Raw genomic sequence first — 24,236 nt, 5'->3', positions numbered from 1 at the left:
CTGATTGAACTATATCATTATCTTCATTTGATGCCTCATTATGTCCTTCATCTTCTTCCATTGATCTATTGTCCACAAAAAAATGAACAATTTCACTGTTCAATTCTGCTGGTTGTGAGGGCATGTTCATGCTTTCTTCATTGGTTGCTGAGACACTATGTGCATTCATATTGATCATTTCTTCTACTAGCCATGAAGGTGGGGTTACTTGGCTTGGCAATGTCAATTGGTCATTGTCAACTGCATGTTCAACAATGTCATTAACAATATCAGCAACAGGAATTTCATATTCTTGAGTTGGTGGAATGATCTCCATGTTACTGCGAATTTGTTCATGGTTATATTGTGTTTCACATACAGTTTCATCATCTTTAGCATATAAGTGTCCTTGAGATATGGAAATCATATTACTAGCTGCAACAACATCATCTTGGTCATCCACTTCTTGCACTTCAACACCTGTTTGGGCATTCCCTTCTTCCTGACCATCCACATGAAATGCTTGGCTACAACTAGTATCATGCATAAGAGCATCATAGTTCAGTGGCCAGATTCCTATCCTCCTAAAGCCAGCCTTGATATTTGATGGTGTCAAAGCCCTTTTAAAAGCTTTACTTGCAAGCTCTGCTAGCTCGAACCTTTTCACCTCAACCCCTGGATTCTTTGCCATCCATGCAACGCGCTCCGACTTGAAATAGTTCTTGAAAGGGCCAAACACACTAACATCAAGGGGTTGCAGTCTGTGAGTGGTATGAGTGGGCAATGTCAACAGGTCGATGCCTAAATTGTTTGCTTCCTCAATTGTTTGTACAGCCATGTGGCTCCCATGGCCATCTAATATCATTAGGTGTCTGTTATTAGGCGAGACGCCACCTGGTACCGATGTAGCAAAGTGAAAAAGCCAACTTAGAAATAGTTCTTTAGTAATCCATGCATGGGGATGTGCAACCATGCATGCACCTAGTTCACAGTTCTATATATAGTTTTTCAGTTGATTTTTACCTTTGAATAGATAAAATCCTGGGATTGAAGTACCAATTGCATTGACACAACATAAAATAGTTATCCACTCCCTGCTCTTAGGCAAAATCTTTGGCACATTTCGGCTCCCTTTCTTGGCAATTACCCGCATGCCACAATTCCTCCCTACTTGTAAACCTGTTTCATCACAGTTCCATATATGGTCTGCTCCATAAGAATGTTTATCATAAGCACTAGAAAGTGTGTCATTGAACTTTTGCACAACTGCAGGGCGTAAATTTAATGCTCTGTCTCTGTCAAGGTCCTCAGCAGTATGCAATACAAGTTCTGAATGCCTTTTTTTAAACCCAAACCACCATGATTTACTAGGAAACCCATCTTTGAATGGGTTTGGCCTCCCTTGACAGATTTGAGCAACTGTTGATTTGAGTTGTATCAACTCTAGCCCATGTCCCAATTGGGCCATCTCTTTACACCACTCAACCACCTCGGCCTCCTCCTCCTCAGTCATAATTGTAAGAGGCCCTCTATGTTTTGTATGAGTCAGTCCATTTATCCAATAATGTATTGATGAGGGAGGAATACCATGTTTTTTTGCAGATGCCCAAACTGAGTATCCATTAAACTCTATGTCGTCAATTGCAACTAACATTTGTTCTTTTGTCCATCCTCTTATAGCACTGATCTTTTTAGTTGAGCTTGCTCCTTGGACTGTTGTTGATGGTGGTTCTGTCGCTGATGGTGTGTTAACATCAACTGCTGTCACATGGTCATCCTCAACAATGTTCCCTGGTGCATTGTTGCCATTGACATCAGCGGTCTTGTCCTCATCAGATGATGTGCATCGCAGCTGCGCACCCCTTGTCACTCTCCTGCCACTTCTCCTTGTACGAGTAGTATAAATTCCTTTTGCCATAGATGCAACAACCTGTAAAATTATTGCATGCATTTAGACATTAGAATATTTTTAAATTATGCTTTCATACAAGGCAAAAATACTTCTGCTTTATTACAGGAAATTATCAACATATATGTTACAGAAAATCAAATTGCATCACTTCGTAGTCTCTCATTGCAAATTACTTCGTAGTCTCTCAATTGCCTACCTGTTCATCAGTTTAGCAACTTTTATATGGATATCTACTAATGGGCTTCAAGTAGGATTCTATGATAGAAGTTGCAGTGCAGTTGAAGGCATTATTCAGCAATCAGTTTCCAAGGCTTTTGCTCAGAATTCCCTTGTAGCAAGTTGGGCTTATAAGGATGCATTTCCATGACTGCTTCGTTAATGTAAGGATAGGAACTAGCTAAGACATAAGCAAGTGAAATGTGCACACATATTTTGTTTCAAATATCATTTTCCATTTTTTTGCTATTTGGCATTGCCAAAAATGTCTCGGTACTGCAATTTCTCCATTGCAGTCCATGGCCACCATTCCAAGCATAGTAATTAGTTTGGAAACTCAAACAAAATATGGTCATATGCTCCAGAAGTGTGCTATGCCTGTCATAATCACAGTAAGGCTGGGCATAAATTCTATATTGGGAACAACTTGCAGCTGTGATCAGCCTTGGAATGGACTTATCAGTCATAAAAAGTTTTAGAAAATTGAACTGAAAAAATTAAGTATGTTGAAGGCATTCATTTTTTATTTTATTTTAAGGAATGGTTTTAACTTTTTTTAAATCGCTGTATTTAGAACCTACTTTTTATTCAATGGTTGTTTGTGAAACCATCCAGCTATCCTTTTAGCAGTTATGGCTAGACAGATCATGTAAGAACTCTGATAAATGAAAACAATGAAAACAGAACTGTAAGAAGAATGAGTTTCAATGGCTGTTTGTGAAACCATCCAACTATCCTTTTAGCAGTTATGGCCAGACAAATCATGTAAGAAATTTGATAAATGAAAACAATGAAAATAGAACTGTAAGAAGAATGAGTTGTAATTGATATAACTAACCTGGATATATTGGCAACTGTTTTGTGATGTTGTCTTCAAGTTTGCTAAATAGTTTGAAAGCATAAGATGCAACTTCAACAGTGGGTGGACTTCTTTTATAGTTTTTGGCACTTGAATTTAATTGGTGGACATGGATGCACATGGATTGCAATGGCTTCATTTTGAATGTGTGGTTTGGATTTAATCTGATGTGATCTAATGGTTGGGAATTGGTTATTTGTTGATCCATGTGTTTTGATTTGTTTTAATGAGAAATAGAGTGAGTTGGGTGTCATTTATTGCAGTTATTGGGTCTGGGTGTCATTTATTGAACAAAGTGGGTTTAAATGTTATTGGGTTGGGTGTCATTTATTGAACATAGGGTGTTTAGTTGAACAACACAGCGGTTATCGCTGAGATACATTCCCTTTTATTATGTGCAGGTAGGGATATTTATTTGGGATACAAAGCTTTAGTTCTGATGAGTGGGGGTTGAAGTGACTGCGACTTTGTACTTCTGGAATAGACCATTTTGGAAGCGTTTATGGTTTTCGCTGTTTTCTAGTTGGGTCAATATGGTTTGCAGTCTTAAGTAGTAAGATACTATTTATGGAGAGTGGTGGGCCCAGTCAATGTATAGGGAAATTTTGGACATAAATTAATACTTATTTATACTTAATGTTATTTTTTTTGTTTAAATATTGGTTTCAAAAGTCTCAATTTATGGTGGTTTGGTGAGACTAGTACTATATCAATTACTAGTCCCTGCACAACATTAGGAATCTCTTCCCTATCATATTTTCCACAGGACACTTCATGTTCCCTAATTACATGTTCGTAAATATGCTTCTCAGACGAAACATATTCTTCCCACATTTAATCTCATCCATCCACTTTTTTTTATTAAAAGAAGTCAACGTCAGATCTTCTACCCCAATCTTCCACCCAGATTGAAATAGGGGAGCTTTCGAATAATTAATAAAAATCCTCGAACATTCATGCATATATTCAAGATGATACCTTACCTTATACAAAAATTGGAAACTGCTCCACATTTTCACGAATCTTATTATGGCAGGGTATAACGCATTCAGAAATGCATTAACCTTCTATTAATGGAACTTTGACAAAAAAAAATTGAATAACAATTTATAAAGTTAACATTACAAATGAAATTAAATAATTTTTTTAAATTTTTAAATTTTATTTATTCGAATTTTGATTGATGGAGTAAGATTCACTCTTATTATGTAATGATGAGTTTACATCAAATGTTGTCCGAACTTTGCAGTTATAGTACCACGCCAGATCTCTTTTGCGCAGAAAATCCCAAAAAATCCCACGACTGTGAACATGTAGCATCCTCTCCTTTGCTCATTGTTTGCTTTCTTCACCTTGCAAATGGCAGCTTCGTTGCTTCTGCATCACTGTATCACTATTTTAGCTAATCTTATCAGTTACACGTTTGTACTTATTTCTATTAATTTTGATTTTGATGTGATGTGTTACTTAATCATGATTGTTTTACATTAAATATATTGCAAATATAACTTAAATTTTTATATTCTTTATAAATTAATATATCGAATTAATTTAGATCTATTATTTTAATTATTTATTTTTAATCTTTTATTAATATTTTCTATTATTAAAAAATAATAAATAAAACACTATGAATTTGTATAGAATCTAAAACGAAAAATTAAAAATTTCCCAAAATATTGAAATTCTAACGGCGTGTCCAGTCATTTTAAGTCTGGCACTTTTATTTCACATACACTTTTAGTTTTAGTCAAGCTGGGTTTCCAAACTGCCCGTAGAGATCCCACATTGTCGATTTTCAATTTTATGTTTAATGTAAAATTTTAAAATAAATTTAATTTTTATCTTTCTTTTTTTTCTAATAACAAAAAGTTATCAATATTTATAGGTTTATGGTTTTTGTTGATATAATTCAATGTTATTTTAATCTTTTAAATATGGTTTTAAGGTTTAGATATGCAATTTTATATTTTTGGATTTTTTTAAGTGTTTTGTGTTTTAAATTATTAATGTGTTTTTTAAAAGAAATAAAATTAGAGCAGTTATATAAATTAAATGGATCTATAAACATTTTATGATAAGTATCAAAATATTTTACGATACATTTAATATTATCAAACATGAAAAAAAAAATTAACTAAATTATAATTTTACATTTAAATCATTATCGTTATTATTAAGTATAAAAAAATTAATATATGAGTCAAATATATATAATTTAAAACAAGAGGTATCGAAATTCTTGATCATGGTTATTCTTAAGCTATAAATAGGCAGAGAATGTGGATTAGTTCACGAAAAGAGTCATGGGAATATTCAATCAGATCAAACTCATTGGTGAAACTATTACAAATCAAAAGATTGTTGAAAAAGTCCTTTGAAGCCTGCCCAAAACAACTTGTGTGCATAGGCCCACTGTAATCATTGACATGGAAGACAATGAAATAATAGAGTGTCTTGCACTCATCTTTTTTTAGTATATGTTCATTTACTCTCTTTTAATTAATTTAATTTAAAGTGGTGTAAGGTGAAACATGAGATATAGAATAATATTGTTTTTAAATAGAAATAATATTGATTTTTAAATAAAGATTATCCATAACGAAGCAATCACAATTCTGCTATTTGTTAGGTTACTTTGATTATAGCAAAAAAAACGATGAATACATAACACTTTAGTAAGTGTTCTCATCAAATTTCTTATTAGTTAGATGATGTTTCATTTTAATTAACTAATTTATATTTGTAAAATGGAATTAAAATACTTGTTAAATATTTTACAATGTTTTAATGGCCGTGATTTATTTTTTAATTAATTCTTGAAACTTAAAAATAATGTTTTACATTTTATAAAACTACAAGATTCTTAAATATAACACAGAAAAATTTAAATAAAATGAAATTTTGAGATTACTATGTTTCAATTGTGTAGTCTCAATTTATATTTTAAATAAAATTTATATTGATCATTAAATTTGAAATAAACTTATAACTTATATTCAATCTTAAAAACATATATTCAATGTTAAACAATTATACTAGAGTTGTGTATGGAAAATAAAGTTGTATTGATACCTTACATTTTTGGAAATGTAATAGAATTGGGTTAATCATGATTTTAATTTGAGAGTTCCAAGTGTACCAAACACAAATAATAGACACCTAGTGGCTAATGTGATAAGAAACCTAGAAATTCACTAATACATATAAAGACAAATAAAACTATGTTCTTGATAAACTATTAATAAAAAATTTATTTATTTATTGTTTTTACTTTAATTGAACTATATTTATATTAAACAACAGTTTAAATATGGCAGTTGGTTTATACATTTCAAAATTCAATAATTAAACTAAATAGCATGGAACGCTAGCTATACAGACTTGTTAATATATATATACACACTCCACTTGCAAATATTTTACCATAATTAACTTCACTTTAAACTTGAGCTCCACTCCTAAATATTTTACTATAATTGACTTGACTTTAACGTTTTGCTGGTAATGACACGGAAACTCCATCTGTTTCTTCGTGAGACGTGGGAATCATTTGGCTTTTGTCATTTCAAACAATCAATTCATAAACACTTTGTCTTTGACAGCGTAGAATTACACTCACACCTTTCATCATGTGAAATATTAATTATTTAAACGCATATAATGACAAACAAGGAAATCGGGAGGTGTTCAAACTACAAATAGTAAATGCTATATTATTAGACTCGAAGAAAAACTACAAATAATAAATGCCATATTTTCTTTGTTAAATGAGGGAGTACTTTCATTTTTGTCATTTCAAAGAAAAACTATAAATATTAAATGTTATATTTTCTTTGTTAAATGAGTGGTACTTTCACTTTTGTCATTTCAAAGAAAACTACAAATATTAAATGTTATATTTTCTTTCTTAAATGAAGGAGTACTTTCACTTTTGTCATTTCAAAGAAAAACTATAAATATTAAATGCTATATTTTCTTTGTTGAATGAAGAAGTATTTTCACTTTTGTTATTTCAAAGAAAAACTACAAATATTAAATCCTATATTTTCTTTGTTAAATGAGAGAGTATTTTCACTTTTGTCATTTCAAAGAAAAACTACAAATATTAAATACTATGTTTTCTTTGTTAAATGAGGGAGTATTGATGTTAAAGAGGGATTTCCATGTTTCTTGTGGATGAAGAAATACGTTACCTTTTTTGTTAAAGCAAAACAGTGATGATGCCAATATTTTCTTTATCATTGTGGGACTACTACTCCCATCCTCTGTTCATGTCAAAATTAGACTTATGCAACACTTTGTTATCGATTTTGCAAAGCACATGTTCAGCTTTTTCTTTGTTAAATGACCTATGATATTTTTATGTAATATCTAGTTTAAGGGTACGATGAAGTTATTGTAAAATGTCTTTACGTTAAATAATAGTATATTGATGAAGTTATTGTAAAATGTCTTTACGTTAAATAATAGTATATTTATGAAACAATGATGCATTAGCCAAGATGGTTGAGCTTATTCACTTATTAATGACGTACTGATGGCATCGCTGCACAGATAAAATGGTTTTCGTTGAAGTGTTCTTGTGCGTGTTTGAATGTAATGATTTTATTTCATTTTATAATTCCGTGTGCGAGTATTTCATCAGTAGGATGTTGAAGTCTTTCTAGTTAGTAAATGTTTTAATGATGACGAAATGACATCTTTACCATAACTTTTTCTTGGGATATCATCGAAACTACATTTTGTGTCCACCAAATGTCATATAAGAGGTGGAGGATTTTTGGATTTCTATAAACATAAAACCTGTAAAAACTTTATTGCGAATCACAATCACATTAAGTAGAGAATGTCAGGGTTGTGAATCATGTGACCACTAAATTTTATTTGAAATTGATCAGTGAATCAGGTTAAATATGACTATCTTTATTTATTTGTTCTATAATTTAAAACTATGAAATATTTAGTATTAATTATGTAAAATTATTGAAGATGTTAAATGGATTTAAGTAGTTTATATTAATGGTTAATGATTTAATATATATGAATGAAATTTAAATAAATTACTTTTTTAATATTCACATTAAAAACATAGAAATATCATTTAAAATTAAATTTCTATCATCTATAATAGTAATTTTAACTAACCAAGTGATGCTTCAAAAATAGTTAAATCTCAACAAAAACACTAAAGAAACAATCTCTTGTACTCGCCATTTTAATAACACTAACATAAATTAAAAATATTATCATGTAACGTTGTTATAAATAGAGAAAATGGAGTCCCATATAATTTTGTTGGAAAATATTTAAATATTAATTTAAATAAAAATTTCCTAGGATAAAACCTGCTAAATTAGAAATAGAGTCAACTGGTGAGATATATGTCGAATAATGCATTTAACAAAAGCTCAACTTCTCATTTGACCTTTGGAGGAGAATAAGCTTTAAGCTTCAACATTAAGGCAAAACGCTATTGATTTAAATATGGTCTTCAACTAGATTTGAATTGACTTTTTCTAGTGATGCGACCAGATTTGAATGGACTGCTTCTACTGCTCTCGGACCATGAATCCAAGATGTGTATATTCATTTCATTCAAAATGTGTGCTTCCTTTGATTTAAAATATAGTTTCCAAGCTTAGTTAAATTTTGAATTTTTATTAAAATTTGCATAATTATCCAAATTAAATAACAGATACATGCAGATAGTCAAGATTGTAATCAAAATAAGGTTAAGGGTGAAGTTTAGAAATTGATAACAATCTATTAAGAGTAAATTTTAAAAATTTTGAGAACTTTTATTTCACTCTTTAAATCATATATGTTATTAAGAATATTCTCATATCAAAACTATTTATAATTTTTTATATTTTAAAAAATAAAAATTCTAAAAACTTTATTTCAAAATAAAGCACACTTAAACATAAAAATATTACTTTATGAAATAAAATAAATAATAAGAGTGTTCAATGAATCAAGGAAGTCAGTTCACTGACTCCATTCTGAGCAACACAGTATGAGTTGAATGCTTCAAAATTCCACTCTGAAAATGCTCTAAAAACAATTACGTTTAGATCAACCCATGCCTCAGAACTCAACTCTCTAAAATTTTCATTAACTAGCTAGATTTAGAACAATGCCAATGTCAAAATTAAAAACCCTAGAAAAACCAATTAAAAGCTTTTGAAGAGATATTAATTGGTTGTAGATCTAAAAATACTCAAATTTGCTCATGTAGAAACACATTTGACACTATGTAAATATAGAAAACCTCTACATATGATTCCAAAATTCGAATGATCAATTATTTATTTTAAAATATCTCAAATTCCACTTATGCACTTATGTTTAATAAACTGTAGTTTCTGGATTTCGCTATTGTTTTTAAGTATATTTTATCTAGAAAATATTAGAGACTCTAGTTTGAACAGATTTAAGTTTTATGTCTTCATTTTCATTTTAATGTTTAGAAGTTTTTAAATTTAAATTTTATATATAGTTTTATAATATTCTTAGAAAACATTTAAAGTAAATTAGAATAATTAAACCTTATATATATTTTTAAAAATTATTTTAAATTAATTTTAAAAATAAATGAAGTTTAAAAAATCATGTTCAATATAATTATTTTTGTGTGGTTTAAAAGGCTTGGAAAATATTGGATTTTCCATCTTGTTTGCAAGACTTATCTCCATGGTTGGTTTCAATGTCCAAACGATTATTGTGTTATTAATTTTTAGACATAATATATTGTAGTAGTTGAAGTAGTTTCGGTCTTTCTTGGGATATTGGTGAAAGAAATTTTGAAATTTCTAAATTTATTATTATATGTTGCTAAAGGTCTCTATTATACCAATTATTGGTTAACTTCACTTGTGGTAATAATGTATTGTTAAGTGAAAAAAACATAACATGAAATATTTTTAAAATATAAAAGATGACTTCTTTGTTTTTTATTTTAAAGCGATATTTTGCATTCTTGGTGATAGAATTCTTGTACATTGTACTCTTCTTATAATGATAGTGTATTCTTAAGTGAAAAAAGCATAACCTGAAATCTTTTTAAAATATAAAAGATGACTTCTTTGTTTTTATTTTTATTTTTATTTTAAAGCGATATTCTGCATTCTTGGTGATCTGGAATTTATCCAAGATAAAGAATTAAAGGTATTACAGACTCATGTGCATGGATGTGCCTATCTTACTTATGCAACGGATCGATAAGATTGCTAGTATGCATAGAAAATGAAGCAATCAGAGAAAAACATAACAGTCAAACATGAAAACACAACAAGTTTAATAAGGAGTTCACCCAATGCTCCTGGGCTACGTCTCCTGGTCCAGCCTTCAGTGGTGGCCTCTCTATTATGTTTTCAAGCAGTGTTTTACAATAGTGAACTCAAATTGAGTCTCACTTAGACAGATATAAGTCAGTAGGACTGGAGTACACAGACTCTCCTTACTGAACTTGACCTCTGAGGGTCACAGTAGTATGACAGGCCTATGTCGAGGAGTTTTCTTGAACCTCTCAAGCCTTCTGGAGTGCATAGACTCTCGGACTCTACTCTGGCTCTGTCTGGCTCGATGCTGCCTTCAGGTCAGCTCGGCTTCTACTCTATGCTCTTAGCTAGCTTCGTGTAACTAACTCTTGTCACTGCCTTTCTGTTTGTCTTCTCAGTTTCTGCCTCTTTCTTGTCATCCTTTGCTTTTGTCAGTTCATGGCTTTAAATCCAGTCTGCTCTTTCGACTGTTTGTTTCCTCTTCTCGACCTTCTGGTTTCCTGCCCTCTGTCCATTTGAAATCCTCTGCTCTGCATCATCATCACCGGGTAACGTCTCGCAGGGAGGTGGCCACCTGTTTGTCAACGAATTGGGTGTCAGATTCCTTGGATCATATTTGAATGGCCATTTATTCAGTTTTTTTCAAAATCGCCCGCGAACACGAATCGTCTGTCAACTCATCATCCATGTCGGACTCCAAATCTCGTTGAATATTAATTTTTTATTGGTCAAATCTAGTCGATCATCAGGACGCATCTCCGTCGTCAATCTCGGCCCCCCAGACCCTACGGTTGTCCTTCATATCGCGCAGGAAAATCGCACGACATTTCCCCGCGCGATGCGGGTGGTTTTTGTTGGGTGTGGAGCGTGATTATTTAGAGGTATTTGTTTCAGCCAGACGTATACCCCAAGAAGATTGTACACCCCTCCACGTAGGGGGTGCAGGGGGGACTTGTCCCCCTCGCGGGGGTCCGGGGGGGCTAATCCCCCCCAGCTGGGGGGTCCGAGGGCCAACGGTCCCCCGGCGAGGGTTTTGGGGGTAGTGCCCCCAAAGCTAAAAATAGATGTAAAATTGCCTTGTAAGATGTTGTAATTTCGTAGTCAATCCGGGCCGTTCATTAGGCGGAGATCTGACGGTAAAAGTTATGTTTAATTTAGGGTTTTTTGCCCTAGAAGGCAACCCCTCGCTATATATGAGGGAATTGTATTGCGTCTATATATATATGTATTCTGAGTGAGGAAGAGTGAAGAAGTAATTACAACGGATCTGCTATAGGTTGTATCCTATCATTTCACTGGATAATAAAAAGGAAGGACTGGCTGTTCGGAGTGGACGTAGCCCAAACTGGGTGAATCACATATATCTGTGTCTCTCTGGTTTTATGTGTTTGTGTTTTTCTGCATATTATATGTCTTGCATTGCTTTGTCATATATATTTTTTCTAACAACTAGTATCAAAGCCGAAGGTCTATCTGGTTGAAAAACTTGCAAGAAAGAAGGGTTTCTCGTTCGAGTGGGAGCAATGGCGAAATATGGTAAGTTTAGGGTCGAGAAATTTAATGGCCAAAACTTCTCGTTGTGGAAGATGCAGATGGAAGATTATCTGTATCAGAAAGATCTGTACCTACCATTGAGCAGAAAAATGTAAGGACTCTGGACACCACATATCTCCACAATGGTATGATATTGTCCACTTTGGGCCTAAGCCCTCATGGATTTGTTTTTGGGCCTTACCCCAAAAGGCCTCATACCAATGAAGATATTTGTCCATCCTTATATACTCATGATCCTCCCCACTTCTAGTCAATGTGGTACTTTGGTCGTATACCCAACAATCCTCCCCTCGAACAAAGGGCCATTGAGCCTCCCCTCGAACGATTATCCATCCGTCCACTCTCTACCAACTAGGATTCTCCGCTCCAATGCGTTGGAAGCACACGCCTTATATGGAACACCACCTGCCTCGAGAGCTTTCTCTATCCCAGGTCAACTCCTCTTCACCGTGTTGGGACCAGGACACGTCCATGAAGAATCTGGAGCACACCACCTGTCTAACCGAGCTCATCCACGGATCCCATTGTGATATTACTGGGGCCCACCACCTTTGTTCGGTATTCTGAGGATTTATCCACTTGGCTAACTTCGAAACTTTGCTCTGATACCAGTTGTAAGGACTCTGGACACCACATATCTCCACAATGGTATGATATTGTCCACTTTGGGCCTAAGCCCTCATGGATTTATTTTTGGGCCTTACCCCAAAAGGCCTCATACCAATGAAGATATTTGTCCATCCTTATATACCCATGATCCTCCCCACTTCTAGTCAATGTGGGACTTTGGTCGTATACCGAACACAAAACAAAGATGTCGACGGGTATGACAGATGAAGAATGGAACCTTCTCGATAGAAAGGCACTTGGAACAATACGGTTGTGCCTCGCAGCGTCGGTCGCCTTTAACATTTCGAAGGAAACAACAACAGAGGGTTTGATTCAGGCATTGGCGAAACTATATGAAAAACCCTCGGCCTCAAACAAGGTATTTCTTATGAAATGGTTATTTAATATGAAGATGTCAGAAGGTGGATCTGTTGCAGATCATTTAAATGATTTTAATATAGTTACAAGTCAGTTAAGTTCTGTAGGGGTAAACTTTGATGATGAAGTTAGAGCTATGTTATTCTTGTGCTCATTGCCAGAAAGTTGGAATGGTTTAGTAATGGCCATTAGTAACTCTGTTTCTGGATCTAGTACTTTAAAGTTTGATGATGTTGTCGGCGCTATCCTTAGCGAGGAAATGCAACGGAAAAGCTCCGGTGAGACATCGGGTAATGCTTTGAGTGCAGAGTCTAGGGGAAGAAAAATGGAAAGAGGAAAGAGCTAAGGATATCGTAGTAAATCAAGGAAAGGCAGATCCAAGTCCAGTTCGGGGATAGTGTGCTGGAAATGCGGAAAGAAAGGACACCTAAAGAAAGACTGTAGATCTCGGAAGGTAAAAGAAGGAGATGCACAACAAGAAAACAATCATGAAGCAAATGTGACAGGTGAGGTGTTACAAGATGCTTTGATTCTTTCTTTCAAAAATATTATTGATTCCTGGGTGGTAGATTCAGGGGCCTCATCCCATGCCACACCTGATAAGAGATATTTTCATGACTATGTTCAAGGAGATTTTGGACAAGTTCGTTTGGGTGATGATAAACCCTGTAAAATTGTTGGAATGGGTAAGGTTCTTGTAAAACAGCAAAATGGAAACCAATGGCTGCTAAAGGAGGTAAGGCATGTTCCAGATCTAAAGAAAAATCTGATTTCAACATGGTAGTTAGGCGGTGAAGGTTGTGTGACAACTTTCACAGATAAAGTTTGGAAGGTCACCAAAGGAGCCCTGGTAATAGCAAAAGGTGAAAAGGTTGGTATGTTGTATTTATGCAATGGTATTTCTAACTCTGTTAATGCTTTAACTTCCAAAGGAGCAGATGCAACATTATGACATCATAGGATTAGACATATGAGTGAGAAGGGGATGAAGATTCTTAACTCAAGGAATTTGTTGCCGAGTTTGAAGAATGTTGATTTGGGCTTCTCTGAGAATTGCATTTATGGAAAACAGAAGAGAGTCAGATTTCTTAGAGTTGGGAAAGAAAAGAAGAGCGAAAAAGTAGAGCTTGTGCATACATATGTATGGGGACCTGCTCAGGTATCATCTCTCGGTGGCCCTCGTTATTATGTTACTTTTATTGATGATGCAACTAGAAAAACTTGGATTTATTATATTCAAAATAAATCTGATGTATTTGATACTTTCAAGAAATGGAAAGCTTTGGTTGAGATTGAGACAGGAAAGAAATTGAAGTGTCTCAGATTAGACAATGGAGGTGAATATTGCAGCAAAGAGTTTGATAGGTACTATTCAAAGCATGGAATTCATAGAGAGATGACAGTTCCAAGAACACCACAAGAAAATGGTGTGTCAGAAAGGATGAACAGAACAATCATGGAGCGTGCAAGGTGCATGAGATTGCATGTAGGATTGCCTTTACAATTTTGGGCAGATGCTGTAGATACTGTTGTTTATCTAATAAACAGAAGGCCTTCAAATTCCTTGGATGGTGGTATTCCAGAGGAAGCATGGACAGGTAAAAAGGTAAACTATTCTTTTTTAAAGCCTTTTGGTTGTGAGGCCTTTGTCCATATTAATAAAGAAAATAGAACAAATCTTGAGGCAAAATCAAAGAAATGTACCTTTATTGATATGGTGTTAATGATTTTGGTTATCACTTATATGATTATGAAAATCACAAAATCATTAGGAGCAGAGATGTAATATTCAACGAAAAGGTCTTGTATAAGAATCAGTTGCAAGAAAAGAAACAGGAAAAAGAAAACAAGGAATACACAGTTCTTGATGAGATCACGGAAAAAGAAGAGGTGCCTAAAAATAATAATAATCAACAACCACAACAATAGCAACTGCCACAACATCAATAGGCACCCAAACACCTGAAAGTGGTGTTTGAAGATCTACCAAGATAAGTATACCTCCTGAGCGATACTCTCCTTCATTGTATTATTTATTGTTGACTGATTTTGGTGAACCCGAATGTTATGAAGAAGTAATGCAGGTTGAAAGCAGGAAGAAGTGGGAGCTAGCCATGGAAGAATAGATGGACTCCTTAATGCATAACCAGACTTGGGACTTAGTCAGGTTGCCTGCAGGTAAAACTACATTGCAGAATAAATGGGTTTATAGGCTGAAGGAAGAAGATGGAGGAAAACAGAGGTACAATGCTAGACTTGTGGTGAAGGGGTTTGCACAAAGGAAAGGTATTGATTTTAATGAAATATTTTCTCTTGTTGTTAAGATGACTTCAATTAGAACTATTTTAAGTCTTGTAGCAGCGGAAGATTTGCATCTTGAGCAGTTAGATGTAAAGACAACCTTTCTCCATGGGGATTTGGAGGAAGAGATATATATGCAACAACCACAAGGATATGAGGTGAAAGGGAAGGAGAAACTAGTGTGCAGGTTGAAGAAGAGCTTGTATGGCTTAAAACAGGCTCCAAGGCAGTGGTATCTAAAATTTGACAAGTTTATGTCTGAACAAGGTTATACTAGATGTCACTTTGATCATTGTGTTTATATGAAAAAAGAAAAATGATGGCAGCTATATTATATTGTTGTTGTATGTAGATGACATGCTTGTTGCAGGGTCTAACATGCAGGAAATAAATGTGCTCAAAAGAAAATTGGCGAATTCATTTGCAATGAAGGATTTGGGAGCTGCAAAACAAATCCTTGGCATGAGAATAACTAGAGATAGGAAAAATCACAAAGTAACATTGTCTCAGAATGAGTACATAAAAAAGGTGTTGAAAAGATTTAATATGCACAATGCAAAACCAGTTAGTACACCTTTTGCTAGCCATTTCAAACTTAGTAAGGAAATGTACCCAAAGACCCAAGAAGACATGGATTATATGTCTAAAGTTCCATATGCATCAACAGTTGGAAGCTTAATGTATGCAATGGTCTGCACAAGGCCTGATATTGCACATGCAATGGGAGTTGTAAGCAGGTACATGAACAATCCAGGAAAAGAACATTGGATGGTAGTGAAATGTATTCTCAGATATTTGAGAGGTACCACAAATCAAGCATTATGCTTTGGTGGTTCAAACATTTCTCTATAGGGATACGTTGATACAGATATGGCAGGTGACAAAGATAACAGGAGGAGCACTGTAGGATATGTATTTACTGTAGGTGGAACAACGATCATTTTGGTTTCAAAAATACAAAGTGTTGTTGCACTTTCAACAACAGTAGCAGAGTACGTTGCTGTTACAGAGGCTAGTAAAGAAATGATTTGGTTACAAAGGTTTATGGATGAATTGGGTAAGAAGCATGATAGGGGCACGTTATACAGTGATAGCCAAAGTGCCATTCTTCTTGCAAAGAACTCAACATTTCATTCCAGGACTAAACACATACAGCTCAAGTACCATTTCGTACAATCAGTGTTGGAAGATGGTGAGTTGAAGCTGGAAAAGATACACACTAGCCAGAATCCTACAGATATGCTAACAAAAGTTGTAACCAGGTAGAAACTGAGAATATGCTCAGTTTCAATTGGTCTTCAAGGATGACGATGAAGATGAGAAATAGCCAGGTCCAAAGAGGAGTCATTATCCAACAAATGAAGTAGCAGTGGAGTTGCTACAATCATTTTCCAAGTGGGAGATTATTGGGTGTGGAGCATGATTATTTAGAGGTCTTTGTCTCAGTCAGATGTATACCCCAAGAAGATTGTACACCCCTCCAAGTGGGGGGGTGTGGGGGGGACTTGTACACCCCTCCACGCGGGGGGGTGCGGGGGGGACTTGTACCCCCTGCGGGGGTCCAAGGGGTCTAATCCCCCCTAGCTGGGGGGTCCGAGGGCGAGCAGTCCCTCGGCAGGGGTTTCGGGGGTAACGCCCCTGAAGCTAAAAATAGATGTAAAATTGCCTTGTAAAATGTTGTAATTTCGTAGTCAATTTGGGTCGTTCATTAGGCGGAGATATGATGGTAGAAGTTATGTTTAATTTAGAGTTTTTTTCCCTAGAAGGCAACCCCTTGCTATATATGAGGGAATTGTATTGCGTCTATATATATCTGTATTCTGAGTGAGGAAGAGTGAAGAAGGAATTACAACGGATCCGCCGTAGGTTGTATCCCATCATTTCGCTGGATAATAAAAAGGAAGGATTGGCTGTTCGGGGTGGACATAGCCCAAACTGGGTGAACCACGTATATCTATGTCTCTCTGGTTTTATCTGTTTGTGTTTTTCCGCATATTATATGTCCTGCATTGCTCTGTTATATATAATTTTCCTAATAGTTTTCTCTCTCATCCACCAGAAGCGTTTCGCTCGATGTGTGGCATCGGGCGGGACTTAGCCAAAACTTCTTACCGCCTCGAAGCCTTCTGATATCCTACCAGTTTGTGAAATCCTGCTTTATGGAACTGAAAACATTACTTTTCCGTTTTTCGTAGCAATTTCGGGTCCGGGCAACTTCAGGGCTTTCCTTCACTGAGGGGGGTGCCCTGCTAATCGCGTCTCGGAAACCACCCCCGTTTCTAGATTTGATCTCCCGTTTTGCCACTTTTGTGCCATTGCGCGTCCACCATGGGCCAACAGTCTACACGCTCGACCAAGGGTCCTCAATGCTCTGCTTTGGCCACAACTGCCACTGTCAAAAGGATTCCTTCTGATAGCTTTGATTTTACTTGGATTTGAATCTTTTAGCATAATTAAAACAGTCATGAAAACTTAGAGAGTGTTTTAAGATCCAATTCGGATCACAGCCTTCCCACTGAAAAAGCTTTTGGACCACCAAAAGTTGGTTTTCTTTAAGCATCAATCAAGTGAGGGTATTACTTCCTTGCTCGCTCAATTTCTATCCATTTCGCACTGCTTGGCTTTGACCCTTTGAGTTCAATCCTGAGGTACTCAACATCCCCTCTGTGCGTGGTTCTTACCTTCCTGTCCAGAACTCTATCTTCCTGCAATTCATTAAGATATTCAGGTAATAGATCATCAATTGAAGGCAATTGACTCTGCTCTTCGGGATCTTCAATTAATGAAGGTTCAAATAGTCTCAATCTATCTGCATTAACAACTGAGTAGATGTGAATGTAAGCTGGTAGACCAAGGCGAAAAGCGTTCTCACCAATCTTCTCAAGTATCTTGAAAGGTCCATACCTTATTGGCTTTAGCTTTTCACCTTCACCTTGCATTCTGTCTTTGCTGATATACAACCAGACTTGGTCACCACCTTGGAAACTATTCTCCATCTGATGCTTGTCATGCCTTGCCTTGTACTTGGCTTGGCTCTTTTCCAGCTATTCCTGTACTGCCTGGTGAATCTCTTGGATTTATTCAGTGAACCTGGTTGCCTTGTCCACATCGTGTGTCCATCAACCGTTATGTCTTTACCAAAGACAAAATCCAAGGGAGACCTTGGTGTGAAACCAAAACAGGTCTCAAAAGGAGATCTTTGTGTAGAAGAATGTTTAGCTCAGTTGTAAGCATGCTGCACATAACATAAATGTTCATCCCAAAGTTTGGGATGCTTACTGAAATAGCCTCTGAGCAACTAGATCACTGTCCTGTTGACCACTTCTATTTGGCCATCTGTTTGCGGATGAAAAGTTGTGCTCTTCTTCAGCCTGGTGTCCATCAGTTCCCACAAACTCGACCAATATTTCCCAAACAATCGGGTATCTCAATCAAATATAATGGAAGTTGGTAATCCAAAATGAACCCATACATGCTGAAAAAACAACTTTGCAGTTTGTTCAGTTGTAATCTGTTTATTACAGGGTATCAAAATACACATTTTGTTGAACCTATCCACAACAACATATAAATAATCATGACCTTTCCTAGATTTAGGCAGTCCTCCAACAAAGTCCATGGAAACACTTTCGCAAGTTTGAGAAGGAACTGGTAATAGAGTGTACAAGCCTATTTTTCTATTGTTGGGCTTGCTTTTAGCACACATAGTACACCCTCTTACATATCTAGAAATTGTCTCATTCATTTTCGGTCAATAACAAAATCTTTGCAGCTGTGCAATTTTTTTACTTACACCAAAGTGATCTGATATTCAAGAAGTGTGAGCTTCTCGAATTATCTTTACTATTTCAGTTTGCGGAATGCATAGTTTCCCAAAATGATACAAGAGCCGGTCCTTAACATGATAATCCAATTCTTCTACTCGTTTGCCTTGACTTAAAGTTGCATATACATCTTTAAAATCTATATCTTGAGCATATTGTTCAATGTAGCTCTCATGAAATACTGAATTATGCTTAAGTATAGTAGATGCATTTATAATTGGTTTAGACAACATGTCTGCAACTTTATTGTGTATGCCCTTTTTATATCTGATGACTAAATGAAACTGTTGTAGAAAACCCATCCATCTATAGTGTCTTGATTGCTGCAACTTAGTTTGGGAGTGTAAATATTGAAGTGGTTGATGATCAATATGTATAACTGTCTCTTTTCCCATTAAGTAATGTTTCCACTTTTTCACACTCTGTACTAATGCATACAATTCTTTATAATATATGGGATAGTTAACTACTGCAAAATTAAATGTCTCAGAATGATAACATATGGGTTTACCGTGTTGTATCAACACTGCTCCCATGGCATAGTCACTGGCCTCTGTTTGAATCTCAAATGGTCTTTGGAGGTCAGGCAGTGCTAGTACTGGTGCTATACTAATCTTTTCTTTCAAGGTGTCGAAGGCTTTTTGATGTTTGCCTCCCAACTGAAACACCTTGTTCAATCCTGTTAAAGCATGTAAGGGAGCTGCAATTAAGGAAAAGTTAAAAATAAACTTTCTCCAATATTGTGCTGCTCCTAAAAAGCTTCTAACTTCTATACTAGATTTCGTTTTAGGCCAGTTCACAATGACTACAACCTTAGAGGGATCTATCTTCAATTCACCACCCCCTACTATATGACCCAAATAATTCAAAGATGTTTTACCAAATTCACATTTTGAGAGTTTAACATAAAGATTTTCTCTTTTCAAAACATCTAGATTCTGCTTAACATGCTTTAAATGTTCTTCCCACATTTTGTTGAATATAAGAATGTCATTTAGATATACAATAACAAAATCATCAATAAAAGGTCTGAGTACATCATTCATTACTCTCATGAAGGTAGTAGGAGCATTAGTTAAGCCAAAAGGCATAACCAACCACTCATATAATCCCTTCTTTGTTTTGAAATCAGTCTTCCATGCATCTTTTTCTGCAACTATGACCTGATGATATCCACTATGCAAGTCTAACTTGGAAAAATAAACAACTTCTTTCAATTGATCTAATAGATCATCTATGTGAGGAAGGGGATAACGATTTTTTATCGTTATCTTATTCAGTGCTCGGTAATCAATGCACATTCTCCACGAGCCATATTTCTTTCTCACCAAGACGATTGGAGACCCACATGGTGATGTGCTAGGTCTGATGAACCCCTTCTCGAGCAGCTCCTGTACTTGCTTCTTGATTTCTGCATTCTCTAAAGCAGACAACCTGTACATTTCGATGTTAGGCAATGGGGAATCTTGCTGCAAATTAATATCATGCATTATTTCCTTTTTGGGTGGCAGACCTTTAGGTTCTTGAAACAAAATATCATATTCTGAAACAACTTTTTCTAAGTCAGCTTGCTGTTTAGCATCACAGCCCTTAAATACATTGGTTTTATCAGGTTTCTTTTCATTTACAACCATCAGTAAAAATTGTTTGCATGAATTTATAATTTGTTTCATCTACCCTGAGTTTATGAGAGTATAATTATTTTTGAGCTTATGATCCCTTACAATATATTCGATTCCATCTTTAACGAGTAGATACTTGTTCTCAGCTCTATATAAAATAGCTTTTCTATCATACAAGTAAGGACTTCCTAAAACAATTCCACATATATCCAAAGAAACTATATCTAACTGAACCTCATCTACAAATGCTGACCCAAACAAAAACTTAAGTTTGCATTGTCTAGTCACTTGTAGCTATGCTTTATCACATAACCAACCTAATGGATATGGCTTCTTGTGAGGTGTAGTTAGTAATCCCAACTTCTTACAATTGCTTTAGAAATTAAATATACTTGTGAGCCAATATCAAACAAAGTATCAATCTTTTGATGTTTGGAAATAACTCGAATATGAAAAATCTCATGTCTTTTCCTCTCATTTTCTTCATTATCAGTAGATTGTGCAGAATTACTAGTAGATGCTTCAGAATTTCTACCTCTTATACCTGTGGCTACGATTGTTGTTTCATCTCCTGAGTCTGCCCCCGAGTCCTTTTGAATAGTTGCAGCACTATTCTTCTTCGTGCCCTCGAACTTCTTAGGTTTCAGCTTCGGATGCAAGATGCAACAGTGTTCATCATCATGCCCCTCCTTATAGTGAGTGCATGAAGACTTTGTCTTTTGTACAGCATTAGCCTTCCTTTCTTTCCATTTCTATTTTCTTTTCTCCTTATTCTTGCTTCCAGTGGGTCGAGATGATCCCCCAACTTCTGGGTTCCCATTCTTACCTCTAGCTTGTAGATGCATAGCCTGAAAAGATACATCATCTATACTAGTGGGATTAAACATGAGGATGGTGTGCCTCATGTAGCTGTGTAGACCACCTATGTACTTCAATAGAGTCTCAGGTGAGTCTAAAGAAATTCCTAGAATCAAAGCTCTTTTCCTAAATTCTTGGGTGTAACCTTGTACACTTTTCCCTTTGAGTTGTCGAAGAGTTTTCCAGCTCATCATGGCTTGTTGCATATAAGCCAGTGGATAGAATTTCTTTTTGATTGCAGAAACAAATTCACTCCAGACAGAAAGAATATTACCATGTTTTTTCATGTCAGCTTGTGTCCTGCCTTCCCACCATACCAAGGCAGTGCATCCAAGGTGTAGGCTAGCCAATTGAATCTTACTTCTGTCTGAGTCAATATTCTGCACCCTGCAATACATATCAATATGTCTAATCCAATTGTCCAGCTTCTCTGCATTTAATTCTCCATCACATATAGGCAAATCAAATTTAACATATAGTTTAATCAAAGATGTCCTCTTCTTATTTTTAGGGCTATTAGGAGGTGTGAAAAAGCTTTCCTCTTTCACTTTGCCATTAGAGTGGTCATGGATGAGAGATTCTTCTTCTCCTTTATCTTTGGAGTGTCATGAATTTGCATCTCTACCTTTCTTAAACTCCCTACACATTTCCTCTACCATGGATCTCATGGCCAAGAAACTGTTCATGAACTGGGGGTCTAATCCCAAGGGACTTTCTTCTGACATTTTCTTCTTAGGATAGACTCTTCCAATTTTTGGGTTAGCTTCAACCAACTCTTCTTCTCCTAATTTGAGCTTTGATCTAGTTAACATTCAACAAAAAATCCAGCACAAGCTTGTCTAACCTTAGTAAACCTAAGGCTCTAATACCACTTGATCTGGAATTTATCCAAGATAAAGAATTAAAGGTATTAAAGACTCATGTGCATGGATGTGCCTATGTTACTTATGCAACAGATCGATAATATTGCTAGTATACATAGACAATGAGGCAATCAAAGAAAAACATAACAGTCAAACATGAAAACAAAACAAGTTTAATAAGGAGTTCACCCAATTCTCCTGGGCTACGTCTCCTGGTCCAGCCTTCAGTGGTGGCCTCTCTATTATGTTTTCAAGTAGTGTTTTACAATAGTGAACTCAAATTAAGTCTCACTTAGACAGATATAAGTCAGTAGGACTGGAGTACACAGACTCTCCTTACTGAACTTGACCTCTGAGGGTCACAATAGTATAACAGGCCTATGTCGAGGAGTTTGCTTGAACCTCTCAAGCTTTCTGGAGTGCACAGACTCTTGGACTCTACTCTGGCTTTGTCTGGCTCGATGCTGCCTTTAGGTCAGCTTGGCTTCTACCTTGTGCTCTTAGCTAGCTTCGTGTAACTAACTCTTGTCACTGCCTTTCTGTTTGTCTTCTCGGTTTCTGCCTCTTTTTCGTTGTCCTCTGCTTTTGTCAGTTCATGGCTTTAAAGCTAGTCTACTCTTTCAACTGTTCGTTTCTTCTTCCCAGCCTTCTGGTTTCCTGCCCTCTATCCGTTTGAAATCCTCCGCTGTGCGTCATCATCACCGGGTAACGTCTCACAGGGAGGTGGCCACCTGTTTGTCAACGAGCTAGGTGTCAGATTCCTTGAATGATATTTTAATGGCCGTTTATTCAGTTTGCTTCAAGATCACCCGCGAACACGAATCGTCTGTCAACTCATCGTCCACGCCGGACTCCAAATCTCGTTGAATATTGCTTTTTGATTGGTCAAATCTGATCGATCATCGGGACGCATCTCCGCCGTCGATCTAGGCCCCCCAGTTCCTATAGTTGTCCTTCATATCGCGCGAGCAAATCGCACGACGTTTACCCGCACGATGCGGGCAATTTTCTCTCTCATCCAATGGATGCATGTCGCTCGATGTGTGGCATCGGGTGGGACTCAGCCAAAACTTCTTACCGCCTCGAAGCCTTCTGATATCCTGTCGGTTTGTGGAATCCTTCTTTATGGAACTGAAAACATTACTTTTCCATTTTTCATAGCAATTTCGGGTCCGGGAAACTTCGGGGCTTTCCTTCACTGAGGGGGACACCTTGCGATAGCACTAATCGCGTATCTAAAACCACCTCTATTTTTGGATTTGATCTCCCGTTTTACCAGTTTTGTGCCATCGCGTGTCCACCATGGGCCAACGGTCTGTGCGCTCGACCGAGGGTCCTCGTTGCTCCGCTTTGGTCAAAACTGTAACTGTCAGGAGGATTCCTTCTGATAGCTTTGATTTTACTTGGACTTGAATCTTTTAGCATAATTGAAACAGTCATGAAAACTTGGAGAGTGTTTTAGGATCCAATTCGGATCACTTGGTGATAACATTCTTGTACATTGTACTCTTCTTATAATTATACGAATCCTGAATGGGTTTCTTTGGTTGTCCAATCAAAATGGTTTGGTGCACTTTGTTTAGTCGTTGTAACTTGGGAAAATGTACAAGTCATTTTTTCCAATAACCAATCATATTAAAGTGTATGTATGTAGTACAATATATCAAAAACAAAATTTCACTAGTCAAAATTCATTAATTAAACTAAGCGGCAAGGAACGCTAGCTATTTGGTCTTGTCTTAACTCGAGGTGGTGAACAGGGTACAATGGTGATGGCTGTAAAAAAAATGCAATTACCGGGAAAGTTCTTGCTTTTCGGGCCTACTTATCATCGAGATTGTCTATTTCTTCCCATGCTTTGTAACTTTAACCACTTCAACATTAGGCCCATAACGATGACTAGTGATAGTTATCGTAGATAATTTCTATCTGTTGGGTTTGTTAACTAAAGGGAGCGCCTTATCCTTGTCGATACTTT

This window comes from Pinus tabuliformis, chromosome 8 (genome assembly GCF_031772625.1).
Source record: "Pinus tabuliformis cultivar Carrire ecotype Pingquan chromosome 8, CPIR1, whole genome shotgun sequence".
In the NCBI taxonomy this organism is placed as follows: Eukaryota; Viridiplantae; Streptophyta; class Pinopsida; order Pinales; family Pinaceae; genus Pinus; species Pinus tabuliformis.
Note: the sequence above shows the minus strand (reverse complement) of the source record.